This window comes from Schistocerca serialis, chromosome 9 (genome assembly GCF_023864345.2).
Source record: "Schistocerca serialis cubense isolate TAMUIC-IGC-003099 chromosome 9, iqSchSeri2.2, whole genome shotgun sequence".
Taxonomy (NCBI): domain Eukaryota; kingdom Metazoa; phylum Arthropoda; class Insecta; order Orthoptera; family Acrididae; genus Schistocerca; species Schistocerca serialis.
Window position 1 is genome coordinate 302,249,724 of NC_064646.1, and position 15,844 is coordinate 302,265,567.

Below are 15,844 nucleotides of genomic sequence, written 5' to 3' on the forward strand. Positions count from 1 at the left end.
GGTTGTGTTGCAGTGTTGTTGTTTGCTGTCTTCTGTAGAGTTAGTGTGATAACATTATGGTCACTCGTGGTAATGTGGTCGTGTACCGTCCAGTCTAGTATGTAGGTAGTCGCGGCGTTATTTGCAAGGGTGATGTCTATGTTGGATGAGGAGCCGTCATGCCCTGTGAATGTAGGATGGTGTCCTTCCTCGTTGATGACGTTCAGTCCATTTTCATGTATTACGTCATTGATTATTCGTCCTCTGTCATCTGTTCTGTTGGAGTGCCATAGAGTGGATTTTGCATTAATATCTGCACAGATTAATAATTTTTTATTGCCGGCGTATTGTGCAATTTTTCTGATAGCATTTGCATAGGGATTAATGCAATGGCTGTATTGAGCATAAATCGATGCAACGACCCATGTATCGCCCCTGTACGTAATCTCCACTGTAGCAACGTGTTCTGTGCATAATTCCGTTATTTTAACTGGGTGAATGTCTGTGTTGAGGATTATGACTGACGCCTTGCAGTCTGCCTTACCCGATATTGATATCGCGTGGGTGGGGATATTGGTGATATGGCCTTGTTTCGTATATGGCTCCTGTATGCACAGGATATCGCAGTTTAGCTCATTCAGGACCTGTGGAAGTTCCAGACTGACGTGTGTGCTTCTCATGGCGTTCAGTTGAGCAACCCTCAGATCGGATGCTTCACGTGAACGTAGCACTTACTTCCTGTTTGACTGAAATCGAAGTAGGTCCTTCCATAGGCCCTAACGTGATCTTTGTATAATTTTTCGAGATCAAATTTTTCTTTTCTGCGAGCGCAAACCTGCAGGAGTAGGTCTAGCAGACTATCTGAGTCCGTGGGGATGTTCTCTGTTTTCAGGATTATTCTGTCCGTCTGCTCCGTTGTACGAAAGCTGACTGAGTTGCCATGGGGGTGGTATAGCCTAATGATCATTCTTTGCGCTGTTTCGAAGAGCTCCCTTTTTTCTAATCTACTTAATTTTAAGTTTAAATCTATGTTGTTATAATTAAAATCGCTGGTGGTGGCAGCGGGTGTCGGCGTCTGCGCCGTCTTGGGGTGTCGTGGCTGTGTTGCAGCTACACGCTGCCCCTCTGCGATGGGTGCTTTGTTGATGCTGCTGTTGGTGTGCGCAGGGGGAGCAGCTGGTGGTGCTGGTGTTCCTCTTGCAGACACGGACTTGGGTGATGAGAGGGGGCCGGGGTCGCCTGTAGAAGGAACTTTTGTGGCACTGGGTGGAGGCGCCCGCGGTTGTCGGAAATTATCGTCACACGCAACTACTTTCCCCTCGCGTTTCGGTTGTTTAGACTCCTTGGATGTTTCTGTCACACGTGTGCTGTTGGCTCTTTCGGGTGTCGCTTCAGGTTGCCCAGGGGTGGTCTTGTTACTTTGATGATTGTGTACGCTGCACTCATTGGGGTAAGGGCAGCAGTATATGTCATCGTCGTCTTCTGTGGGTATGTCAGTGTGCCATATCTTTCGTTTGTTTTGCAGATGATGAGTGGTGTTGTCAGTGCGTTGGTCTTTCGTCAGTATGCCAGTCTTGTTGATTTGGATGTCTAGTACGTCTGTTTCTTTGGGGTTTAGGGTCTCACCTTGTACAAATCTGACAGGCTTTATGCGTCCCTCGCATTTTTTGGTGTCGTAGGTACGGGGGCGCACTGGAATAGAAGTGTAGTCTTGGTTCTTTGGCGTCGTGCTTTTGTGATGTTGCTGCGGTTGGTTATATGTGTCATGGTTGTCTTGGTTGTGTGAGGATGTAATGCTTGTTACTATTAATTCGTCTTCTAGTTCGTCAATTCTGTTCATTAGCGTCGTATGGAAAGTTATCCAATGCAGGATTTGTCTCTTGATTAGTTTGGCTGCGTCTGATGGTATCTGTCCAGTTAACGTGAGGTCGTCTATGAACTCGATGGTTGCATAGTGGCTGCCTTCCAAGTTCGTGTTGTGTGACAGTCCTGGGATGTAGCCGTCATTTGGGTAGTCGTCAGGGAGAAGTTTCTGCCTCTTACGCCAAGTTATGGCACGCTGATGATTGCGATTTATTGTCGAGGGTGCTTTGTATGGGTGCGTCTGTGCTTGGGTAGGTTTATGTCTCCCACCGGTTGGACTTGAGGGATTGCTAGTTTCCATAGTCTGTGCTGTCAATTAGGCGGTCTAGGAGTTGTTTGTACGTTTGACAAGCACCTCCCTTGCTTTTGTTGCACCTTCGATTCCTGTTGTGACAAGGGATGCAGTCGATGGCCTCCTTGGCTCGGCACTCGGCACGTTTATGGCCCTTCTTACCGCACCTTGAGCAGATAGCGGCTTGTTCGGTTCACCCTTTCGTTGTGTGCCCAATGTCACAGCAGTTGTAACACTGGCTAACGGCTGTGAAATCCCTGACAGTTAGTGATTGATAATCTATGTACACTTTGCCCTTTTTTGTTAGGTACCAGTATAATTTCGGTGGGACTTCAAGGACCTGATGGTTGTAACCCCTGCCCTTGGGTCCTGTTCGAAATCTTATTTTGACCTCGCTGTCAAAGTCGTCTTTCGAGAAGTCGTCACTTAGGTTTTGGTCATAGAGGCACTCTAAGAAGTCTTTGTCAGTAATTGTGTCGGACACCCGATAGATCGCGACTAGGGGTTTTCTCTTTCTGGGCCCTTCACAGGTAATGTTGTCGATGTCCTTTGCTTTTTCGATTATTTTTCGGCAATCTTCCTGTGTGGCTGCCTCGACTATGACCGCTGTTTTTGTATTTCTTATCGACTTGATGTGTAAATTGTCCTGCCTTGGATTAATGTGTTGGGTCAGTGTTTGTCTCACCGCTTTGGAGTCTTGGTTAGATGTTGACTTAATGAAGAGGGTGGTTGCCTGTTTCGCCTTGGCCGCCTCAATTCGTTTATGTTCTTTTGGGGCGGTGGAAAGGGCCGCAGCATACGTTAAAGACTGCGAAGGAGCTCCGTATGCCACGGCAAACTGGCTCACACTGACGGCGGCGGTGCACAAATGCTGCGCAGCTAGCGCCATTCGACGGCCAACACCGCGGTTCCTGGTGTGTCCGCTGTGCCGTGCGTGTGATCATTGCTTGTACAGCCCTCTCGCAGTGTCCGGAGCAAGTATGGTGGGTCTGACACACCGGTGTCAATGTGTTCTTTTTTTCCATTTCCAGGAGTGTAGCATCTGAATTTTTTCTATATTCTTCACCTTCCTTCAGCACCAGTTCATGCTGCGGCCACAGTCGTGTGTGTGTACTGAACCGTCTTCTTCCGCTCCGCTTGGCAGTCATTTATACATGTTGTGCTGAGAGTGCTCGACATATGGCTACCAGAGCGCCTATATGGTAAATTATCTTTCGTAAATCAGCAGTTGCCATTTTGGTTGTTTGTAACGGCGTCTACATCCTGACGTCGGCATTCTCAGGTCCATCCCACAGCTCTGATCGTTCGTAGTAGGTCGTCAGGTAACATTTTCCCGTTTAAGAGTTCAAATTTGTGAATCTAGTCCTGTTTTTCTTGGTCAGGCCTTTTTTATCTAGACTCTTATTGCTCGTCCTCATATCTTTCACGTCTCGCCCACACAGGCTCTCTCATACGGCTGGATAAATTTGTTAATTTTTCTACGTGGATTGTGTGGATTTTTCGTACACAGTTAAAGTGTGTTCTGCTGACGGTTTACAGTGTTAGCAGCCTTCTAACATTAACAATTTTGTTTAGTGTCCTACTTAGTCTTTATAAATTGTTACAGTAGCACTTCAAAATCGTATTTGCCTTCTGAAACCCTGGTAGTGTACATGCCTCAGTCCAAACAAACGAACTTTGAAACTGCAACAGAAGCGTATTTTATCGCGATGAACAATCCAAGCAACAGTTGTTGATGTCCCACTAAGAATGTTTTATGTAATGAAACGGATCAATATTTTTGATATTTTTTAACTAAGTCGCCATTTGCTGTAACTTGCCCGAAACGTGGAAGGCGGGAAGGTTCGTTAGAGAAGAGCAGTGGGGAAGGAAGTTGCCGCTGCTGTTTACGATCTGACTAGTGACGACGCGGCGTGGGAAACATTTTTAACGGGCAAGTGGTTTTCGTAATATCTCTTCGCACATTCTTGATTTCAGCTAAATGTTTCGTCTCCCATTAAGACCAATCCAACCTAATTTGTTAGAAACGTGGGCGACTAGAAGATTATAAGGCAATTTTTTTGGCTCGCAGGACATGTTTCGTGAACCAAATAGGGTAAGCTTCATTATCCGCCCATTACGCCGCTGTCGACATCTTCATCAGAGAGCAGCAGTTGCTGATAGATTACGCTCCTTATTTGGGACTGTCCCGGTCGCCTGCTATAAATCCCGTCTGTCTTGGCGTCTGGGTGGTGCTGAAAGAGTAAATTACACCTCCAATTCTCTGAATATTTATACTGTTACCGGGCCGCAGCTCCAGAATGTGTCAGTAATATTTATTTGAACAGGAACAAGAAGCAAAAGTGGTAGAGGTGTGGCTCCGGTGTCGTTTATTGCACTCTTGAAGTATTTGCTGAATGCGTAGAAAACATATGGCTCGTGTCGTATGTACTTACTGCTTCACTCCTTTTAACACTGTAGTTGTATCTGATTATTGTATGATGAAGGGTAGGAGAGTGTTACTAAGTCCAAACACAGTTTTCCACTGATGGCACTAAGATTTCTAGTTTTTTGTATCGTGGAAGTTAGTACAGGATAGTAACTGCACCTTGCGGCATTCGGGGAATGGAGTAGCTGAAGCAGGCGACGTGCGTTACGCAGTACACTGATATGGGAAATTTAAGGACTATAGTAACTGCCAAGTGAAATAGATCAATGAAACTTGGAACGCAGAAAGATGTGCTACAGTACAGTAGAGTACAGAAGGTAACTGAAAGAAATACGCAATATGATGAACAGATATATACTGATGAGCCAAAAAACTCTGCCCACTGCCCACTATGATGTTGCGTGCCACCTGATGGCGTTGCGGGCACGTGAGGCGGTAACGAAAATATGTAAGCGAAGGAGACACGGACGGGGAATCACTCTAGCGAAGATATAGGCTGCAAATGGGGAAATCCATGGAGATAAGCGATTTAGATAAAGGATAGATTACTATTACGAAGAGTCTGTGAACCAATATCTCTAAAACGGCGAAGCTGGTCGAATGTTCACGTGCTACTGTCGTGAGTATCTACAGAAAGAGGAAGGAGGACAGTGAAACTACCACTAGATACTACATACACTACTGGCCATTAAAATTGTTACACCACGAAGATGACGTGCTACAGACGCGAAATTTAACCGGCAGGAAGAAGATGCTGTGATATGCAAATGATTAGCTTTTCAGAGCATTCACACAAGGTTGGCGCCGGTGGCGACACCTACAACGTGATGACATGAGGAAAGTTTCCAACCGATTTCTCATACACAAACAGCAGTTGACCGGCGTTGCCTGTTGAAACGTTGTTGTGATGCCTCGTGTAAGAAGCAGAAATGCGTACCACCACGTTTCCGACTTTGATAAAGTTGGGATTGTAGCCTATCGCGATTGCGGTTTATCGTATCGCGACATTGCAGCTCTCGTTGGTCGAGATCCAATGACTGTTAGCAGAATATGGAATCGGTGGGTTCAGGAAGGTAATACGGAACGCCGTGATGGATCCCAACGGCCTCGTATCACTAGCAGTCGAGATGACAGGCATCGTATCCGCATGGCTGTAACGGATCATGCAGCCACGTCTCGATTCCTGAGTCAACAGACGTGGACGTTTGCAAGATAACAACCATCTGCACGAACAGTTCGACGACGTTTGCAGCAGCATGGACTATCAGCTAGGAGATCATGGCTGCGGTTACCCTTGACGCTGCATCACAGACAGGAGCGCCAGCGATGATGTACTCAACGACGAACCTGGGTGCACGAATGGCAAAACGTCATTTTTTCGGATGAATCCAGGTTCTGTTTACAGCATCATGATGGTCGGATCCGTGTTTGGCGACATCCTGATGACCACACATTAGAAGCGTGCATTCGTTATCACCATACTGGCGTATCACCCGGCTGATGGTATGGGGTGCCATTGGTTACACGTCTCGGTTACCTTTTGTTCGCATTGACGGTACTTTGAACAGTGGACATTACATTTCAGATGTGTTACGAACCGTGGCTCTACCCTTTATTCGATCCCTGCGAAACGCTACATTTCAGCAGGATAATGCGCGACCGCATGTTGCAGGTCCTGTAATGGCCTTTCTGGATACAGAAAATGTTCGACTGCTGCCCTGACCAGCACATTCTCCAGATCTGTCACCAATTGAAAACATCTGGTCAATGGTGGCCGAGCTACTGGCTCGTCACAATACACCAGTCACTACTCTCGATCAATTGTGGTACCGTGTTGGAGCTGCATGGGTAGCTGTTCCTGTAGACGCCATCCAAGCCCTGTTTGACTCAATGCCCACGCGTATTATGGACGTTATTATGGCCAGAGGTTGTTGTTCTGGGTACTGATTTCTCAGGATCTATGCACCCAAATTGCGTGAAAATGTAATCATATGTCAATTCTAGTATAATATACTTGTCCAATGAATACTCGTTTATCATCTGCATTTTTTCATGGTGTAGCAATTTTAATGGCCAGTAGTGTATTTGGACGTCCACGACTTCTTACAGAACGTGGAGTTCGTAGGCTTGTCTGCTCTGTAAAGTAGGTGGATGGAGATCTGTGACATCTTTGCCAAAAGAAGACAATGCTGGTGCACGGCAGGTGCTCACCGTTTATCGTACATTGTTGCACAAGGTGCTCCGCAGCATACCAAACCTACGTGTTCACATGTCTATCCAGCGATATCACCAATTACGATTACAGTGGGCAGGATTCGATTGTTGATGAATGGAAATGTGTTGGATCTTAGGGTGAAACATTTTCGCTACACTAGGTAGATGGTCGATGTGAACGGCAGCTCTAAACATGCAGTGCGCCATGGATGCAGGCTAGTGGGAGCAGTATTGCGCTGTGGGACACATTCTCCAACGCTTGCATAGGACCTGTGGAAGTAATCGAGGACAAGCTGACAGCTGCGAAGTACCTACATCCCATCAGGCTTAATGCCTTCCTCGAAGGCAACGTCATCTTTGTACATCATAATTGTCCATGTCTCGGATCCAGAACCGTGTTACAGTGGTTTGAGGAGCGTTATAGTGAACGTTTATGTCTCGGCGACTAAATTCGCCTGATGTAAATCCTATGGAACCCATATGGGTCACTGTCGGGCACCATCACCGCGTACACAAATCAGCGGCCGGCCACATACCTCCACAAACCTACCAACAAACTGTAGAATCCCTGATATATAGAAGGAGTGATCCCCATTCCAAAGATGGAAAAAAAAGCTATTAAGAAGGTGGTCATAATGTTTTGGCTCATCTGCGTAAAACTTTTATAGATAGATAGATATCCAACGATCACAGGCCCTGTAGACCATGTGCTGCTTCCACAAACTGCCTCCATTCCTTCCTGTTTTGTGCCCGGTCCCTCCAGGCGTCTTTAATCCCCAGGGCTGCTAGGTCCTTCGTCAGGTCGTCCATCCATCGGTGCTTTATTCGTGCAATGGGCCGTTTGGTGTTTGGTTTCCCTTTAAATCTTCCCTTGTCTTCCATCTGGCATAGGGGCTACATGGCCCTCCCATTGTATTCTTTTGCTCTTTATCTTCTGTTGGATAGTTGGTTGTCACATCAGAAGATAGATTTCCTAATTTATCCTCCTCCTCCATTCTCCGTTATCTAAAACTGGTCCCCATATCTTCCTCATTACTTTTCTTTCAAATATTAATAGTTTTTCCTTTTCTCACTTAGTCATGATCCATGTTTCTGAACCGTAAATTACTGCTGGGCATACACCACTGTGTTGTAGATAACAATCTTAGTGTTCACTGAAATCAATTTAGAACCGAGCGTCTCTCTGAGGGAACGCCTGCATTTCATTAGAACTGCTATTCTTTCCTTGATGTCCATTTTTATGTTGTTATCCATGGTAAACCAGGATCCTAAGTATCTGAAATGGTGTACTCTCTGAACCTCTTGGCATCTATCTCAAGAAATTCTTCCTCCTCTTATCCTCTTCCTAATTGCATGAACTCAGTTTTGTCTTGATTCATTTTGAGCCCTACCTTCTGTGCACGATGGTCCATTTTCTAGTTCTGGTACCGAGCGCCGCGGGTTTTGAATCCGCGCCAGACGGCATGGACCTCGATTACCACTAGAGGTCTCTACAGCCGATGCGCCGTAAGCCCTGGCTGCACGTGTTCCGGTCCTGCATATAACGTGAGGGGGCCACGGTGCTGCACGTGGTCCCAGTAGACAATAACGACGTACCGTATCCTGTATATAAGCGCCTGCCTCTCGCTCAGATGAGCAGTCTGAAATTCGTGGAGTCTATCGACATGTCGGCAACAGACAGTTGCTTAACGTACTTTGTTGCGTTACGAGTGGTCATTGTGGATTCGTTTGGTTGTCGCTTGTGACCCCGTGCTTCTTGCGTGTTGCCGTCGTAAGGTCTCACTCGGTCGTCCGTCGTTGATCGTGTCCGTCTATTCCCGTTCGTTTGTTTGTTGACGGGCTGCTCCCGTTGGTCCCACCGCGCTTCATTCTCGGCACCCCCGAGACCGTTCCGGTGGCGGTTACAACACTGGTACATTCCTTTCAACTCATGCTTTGATTCACTTAGTAGTACTATGTCATCTGCATATGAGAGACATCTGAAGCTACCGTCGATCTGTACTCCAGCCCACTCTTGTTACCTACACTTTTATATTACTTTTTCAAAGATGACATTGAACAGAACACATGATTGAGCATCCCCCTGTCTTAGACCTGCCTCAATTTCGAATGTTTCTGATGTGACTCCTCGGTAACGTACTGCTGCCTTTGACCCTTCCATACAAGCTTGCACTATTGTCACTAGCTTCTTAGGGATTCTAAAGTCACGCATTGGATTGTGTAGGCTATTCGTGTGGATGCTGTCATATGCACGTTGAAAATCGACGAACAGCCTGTAGATATCTTTATCATGTTCCCAGTGCTTTACAAAGAATTGTCTTAGTGTGAGAATGTGATCTATTGTCGACCGGTTTTGTCGAAAGCCAGCTTGGTGCTCCCGTATATAATTCTATATGAATTTCTGAGGATGATGATGAACAATACCTTATACCTTACATTCAACAATCTGATTCCTCTGTAGTTACCACATTCCATTTTGCCTCCCTTCTTGTATATTGTTCATATTATAGCTAATTTCCATCCTCCTGGCAGTGTCTCCTTCTTCCATATCAACTGGATCTGTTTATGTATCTCTAAGTGTAAGCTCTCACTTCCCTTCATTATTAATTCTGAAGTTATTCTGCCCTCCCCTGGGGCTTTGTTGTTTCTGAGTCCTTTGATTGCGATCTTTACGTCTTCTTCACTAACTTCCCAGTCTTCTTCATTTTTCCTTTCCTCCGTAGAGTGTGCAGGTAACATCTCATCTGGGTCTGGGTGATTCAACTGTTCTAAGAAGATAAGAAGTATTCTTTCCATCTTTCTATAATTCTCTCCTTGTTATTTATCAAGTTGCCGTTCTCATCTCGAATGAAAAAAGTATGACCTGAAATCCATGCTTCCGATTTTTCATGTATTGGAAGAATTGCCTTCAATTCTTGTTTTGGCTCTCTGCCTCAACTTGTTCTAGCAAACTGGTTACATATACTCTCTTCTCTGCTCTTAGAATTCGCTTTGTCTCCCTTCTGACGTTGATATAATGTTCCCTTTTCTGCTCATTCTCCCTGTCAGCTACCCACTTCTCCCTCATCTTCCTTCTCTTTTCTGTAGCCTTCTGGCATGTAGCGTTGAACCATTTCCTCTTCTTCATTACGTACTTTCTTCCCAATATATCCTCCGCTACACTTGGTACCGTGGACTTCATTTCTTTCCAATTTTCCTCCATAATGTTTTGGCTCATCAGAGTAAAATTTTATTCAATGATAATAATCACACTGAAGTCAACGTGAAATTATAGTGCCCTGGACATCACAAAAAGGTGGGACATATTTCCTAATAGTATGTGTGATCGTCACAGTCGGCAATAAACGCTCTAAAATGTGCTCCCAAGCAGCCCATAAGGTTGATAAGAAGTTCTTGTGGTAAGGAGTTCGATTACTCCACCAGTGCGTTTGCAACTGCTGGCTGGTACTTGGTGCACGTGGACAATCTGAAATGTGTCCCACTACCGCATCTCGCGCGTGCTTGATGGGGTTTGTGTCGGCAGAGTGAGTAGGCCTGTCCATTCGCCGCATATTATCTCTTACCAAGAGCTCCTCCACTCCTGCTGTTCGATGCAGTCGCGTAATGGCGTGCCGAAAAATGAAGCAAGGGCTGAATGAACTTCTGAGCTGTATGGTGCGTGATTATGTACTTCCTATCAAAATCTCTACAGGAATCTCTTAGTTTTCCCTGCAGTAATTGGCCGAGAATTGTCAAGAAGAAGTAAATCTGTGGGCTGCGTGACATGAGGTGAAATCACTCCGCAGGTACTCATACTTGGCGGGAGACACTATTTTCTAGACGCCTTTTAGTGCTCACTGAGCGCTCGTAACTGAAAAGAACGACGTGATGTGATCAGTGGGCATACTAGAGACACTACTCAACACATCTTTGCTAAGCTTCATCGGGTTTTCACAGTGGTTTCCATATCGAAAACGATCGGAGCTTAATAAAAGAATAGCCGTCGTATATTACTTTCGCTTCACGCAGTACCGGCAAGACATGTAAAAATGAACTATCACAGTTTTTGCGTAGAAGTAGCGAGGTGTTGGTTCAGCATTTATTGCAAACCTGAGCTACTGCAGAATGTATCTCCGCTGAGCTACAGTGATAGATAGGTCAACATAAGATGATGAAAATTAGGGGAAAAGAAAGTCACGCAAAGGAAAGCAGTAACTGAATTACCAGGAGTGACCCAAGTAAACAGGAAATATGGCTACATATAGGTACATAGATAATGGGATCCATAAAATTACAAAAAGAAACGAAGGGTCACTACAACAGCCTCATTAATTCTAAAAGATATCAAAAACGTTTTAGCCACTGAGTCATGAATACAATTAATTATCAAGGGACCAAGGGACTGAAAACATGTAGGATGGCCTTTGCACGGATGGATAGACACATGATAGAAATGCTATAAATACTGTTTTCGAGGTAAGTTAGCGTTTCTGCCACCTTCAGGATTTCATACTAATTCTAAATTTGTTGGGAGTGACTACTATGTATCAAATTCTTTTGTAAACACCACTTAAGGACCATGAAGTGGGGTCTTGCATGCTCGCAGCACGTGTTCTTTCTATAAGGTAGGAAACAAAGACACATACAGATTTTGTCACGAAGTTGAGTGTGTTCATAATGTTTTATTCATTTAAAGAATGTTTATTATTATTAGTATTATATTCTTCGTTGTGCCATGAAGGCTCCCTCTACTTCTGTGCATATCAGTCAGAGCTATGTCATATCACATTGATATGGGCAAAAATTTTGCTTAAAATACGGGAGATTCTCAGGATATTTTAACTGAAATCATATAAGAAAGATGGAAGAGGATTCCATTACGTAGGAGTTTAGCTGGCAGCTAGATGGACGGTACGAGGGCGTTTGAAAAGTCCGTTCAAAGTCCGAGAGATGGCACCACCGGCGCATATCGATGTTATGTTTAGTTAGTAGCATCTTTGGAAAGAACACACACCAAGTTCCAGCCATATTGGTCTACTTCTTTGTGTTTGGCATTCGTATGAATCAAGGAAGTCGAGTGATTGTCATAATAATGGACGATGAAGAATTTCGTGTGGTGATTAAATATTACTTTAGGAAAGGCAAAACACCTCAGGAGACTAAAGAGAAGCTTGGCAAACATTGTGGTGACTCAGCACTTTCGATTATAGAGGATGGTTTGCAGCTGTTCAGAAAGAATCCGCAGGACTTTAAGCGTCGTTTCGTCATTTTGGATGAAGCATGGATACATTACTATACTCCTGAGACCAAACAACAATATAAACAATGAGTTATGGAGGGAGATTCTGCACCAAAAAAAGGCGAAGACCAGTCCTTCGGCAGGAAAGGTTATGGCGACTGTCTTTTGGGATTCGCAAGGGATAATCTTCATCGACTATCTAGAAAAGGGTTAGACTATTACAAGTGCATATTATTCATCGTTATTGGACCGTTTGAAAACCAATCTGCAAGAAAAACCCGGGTGATTGGACCGCAAAAAGTCCATCACGACAATGCACCAGCATACACCTCAGCAGTTGTGGTCGCAAAATTAAGGAAAGACGACTCCAGCACGTTTCACCCCCCCCCCCCCCTCCCCCCTGTTCTCCAGACTTGGCTCCCTCGGACTGCTGTTTGTTCCCCCAATTTGAAGAAATGGTTGGCGGGACAAAAATTTTATTCAAACGAGGAGGTGATTGCAGCAACAAATAGCTATTTTGCAGACTTGGACAATTCCTATTATTCGGAAGGGATCAACAAATTAGAACGACGTTGGACGAAGTGTATAAGTCTAAAAGGAGACTATGTCGAAAAATAAAAAGGTTTACGCCAAACACATAAGCAGTTTTTTGTTTTGCACGGACTTTTCAAATGCCTCTCACTGTACAGTCACATTAATGTTACCACATATCAAAAGACTGAATATTCACGTTTTGGAGCGCTAACCGCTGCGAGACGTGCAGGAAAAGAGACAATGAGGTTCTGGAAGGTATTGACAGGGTTTTTGAGACATTCCGACTGCAGTGCCGTTTCCAACTGCTCTAGGTTTATCTGTTAAGGATCCATGAAGGGAACAGACAGACCGAGGAGGTGCCACGTATTCTCGACTGGGTTTACATCCGGAGAGTTTGGTAGCCGGAAGAGCACAGTAAACTCACCGTTCTGCTCTCCGTAGCACGGGCGTACACTGCCAGGTGCGTGACGCATGGTATTGTATAACCTGCTGATAGATGTCGTCGTTCCGAGGGAGTACAAACTGAATGTAGGGGTGAACGTGGTCCCTAAGGACAGAGGCTTACTTGTGTTGATCCACTGTACTACAAAACAATTCCTGAGACCATAAAGCTCTATCTCCCGCTCTGGAACGTTCTGATGATTGTTGCAGGATGTCTGGTTAGAAGTGCTTGGGCCAGTTCACGCCAATGTCCAACAGTCTAATTAAGCACAAGACGTGGTTCATCTCAAAATGTTACACATCTCACTCAGTACATGTCTAGGTGCGGTACCGACGTGCGAATTCGAGCCTCCGACTCAAATGATAAGCAGTAAGCATGGGTACGTCAACCAGACACCAGCTAGGGGCCCATACGCAGCAACCTTCGTTGAACGGTCTGAGGGGACACTGTCGGTAGCCCCTTGCTTCATCTGGGCGGTCAGTTACTCTACGGTTGCACACAACTATTCGCTCGTACACATCTCTGCAGCTGTCGTTCATCCCGGACATCTGCAGCCCTTGATGCAGCGCAGTTGCCTCGGTACCGGTTTTGGCTAGCGGCGTTTCGCCATACACGGTATACTGTAACCGCAGGGGCACGTGAACAGTTTACAAACTTAGCCGTTTCGGAAATGCTTCCGTCTTTTGCTCGAAAGCCAATGATCATGACCTTTGGACGTCAGAAGAATCCATCAGTTTCCGCATTACGACAACGACTGCAATGTTTTCAGCGACCCGCCCTCCCCCGCCCAGCGACGCGCTTTATATACCCTCGGATGCAAGTGTTACCACCTCCCGTCTGTGAGTTGTTCTTGCACATTATCTTTGTTCTGTTACGGGGAACACCCTTACTTCCCCTCCATCATCCTTTACCTCTCCTGACTGTTCTCAGACCAGAGGGAATTGAAGCAACGCCACCTTCGACAAGACTATTTAGAATGATATAAATCGACCTACCGGGTGTAAACAGCATGGGTTACAGAAGATCTCAATATTTATGTTGAAAAGCCTCGGGCATGGATGTGTGTGATGTCCTTAGGTTAGTTAGGTTTAACTAGTTCTAAGTTCTAGGGGACTAATGACCTCAGCAGTTGAGTCCCATAGTGCTCAGAGCCATTTATGTTGAAAAATAAACAAAATGGAACTGCCATTTAGCCAAGAAGGAATTTTTGATTTTAAAGATTGTAACGTTCTTTAAATTTCTTTTAAATATTGAATGAATCCGTACTGACGAATGGATACAAAACTCGAGTTATTCGTGTAGCGTGTTGTAACAGCAAGTGGTGTACTTCCTCTGTGTTATAGTTAGCAAAAGCTTTATACGAACTGATTGGACAATGCAACTCCCAGTACCAATGAAGAAATACAGCCACTGCAAAATATATTCAAGCCCCTTTCGCACTGAATCCCCTGGCTCTGTTCAAAACTAATAACTTTGGTCCCTGTGCACATAATAAACAAATTAAATTGCCCTTCCTCTAAAACAGCAACAGTGGAACGTGAAAAAAATAAAAATATGCTAGTACAGGCTCAGCAGTGTGGCATGCTGGCCGTGACACTTTGAAATGTGCATGAAATTCTTTTGGCTGATAAATGAAAACGTTTAAGAAAAATCAAACGTCTTTGAAAAAACATATCACCTGAACACGGGGGCGGTACTGATTGTGGTGATTTACTAACATTGACGTTCTTCGTGAAATTATATTTCAAGTTAAGTTAGGTTTTTCAAAACATCTGACAATCGAAAATACTTTACTTAAAAAATTACAACCTTTTTACTAATTGATTCACAAACAATGAGATTTATACAGTAACTATTATCTAACGTCACTAAAAAAGCGTAAGTACAAATCATCAAATTACATATATCTGTATTAACAAAACTTAAAAAACATTACAAAAGGGAAATATCTAACAAGCCTTTACATCAAATCAGTTTACGTACATTGTGGAGTTACTCAAAAATTACAAATTATCAGCCAACTCATCTACACTAGCGCGCTGGTAAAACGAAAGTCACTAATATTTAACATCTTTACCTTGCATGCGAGAAGACTTCTGCATCCACGTTTCTATTTCCAATAATACATGTACTCGTGATTCCTACACTATAATCTAACTCTTGGGGACTTCACAGAGCACACCACCAAAACTTCCTACTCCATCCTCTTTCGCTCACAGCCGCCTACCTACTGCAGTGCGCCAAGCGCTCCCTTACTTCAACGCTACAGCCGCAGATCAGATGCAGTATCTTTGGCTCTGCGGTTGTGCACAGACAGCAATCCGCTTTATAAAGCCAGTCAGAGACATACATAGTTTATAATATAACAGTTTCATTTTAGTTTACATTAGTATTATTATCATATTTGGGTGCTACATACAAGAGTACCCTAGTAGACGTCTTTCACGTTGGAGGGCTGAAATACTTATTTAGGTTTCCATCACTCTGAAAGTAAGAATGGCTTTCATATTTATACAGGAATCCACCTAACTTTCGAAGAGATATATACAGGAAATAGCTTTGACCTATATCAAACAGAACTAGCGAGGCATATTGACCATATACGAATGAGGCCAGCATGAATGGTCCCAGCTTTGCTGGACTCGAGGTAGAGCATCACAGAAGTACTGAAAAAACCTGAACTATGCCGATGCTTGAAGATAGATACTGTTCCGTTAAAGCCTACTCAAAAAGTTTCTACGACCCCGTGCTTGTCGTTTCCGTAGGGATTGCATAGATAAGATTACGCTAATCACAGCACGCACAGAGGCGTTTAATCAGTCACTATATCCGCTCTCGATTCGTGAATGGAACGGGAAAACTAGCCTTGTAAAT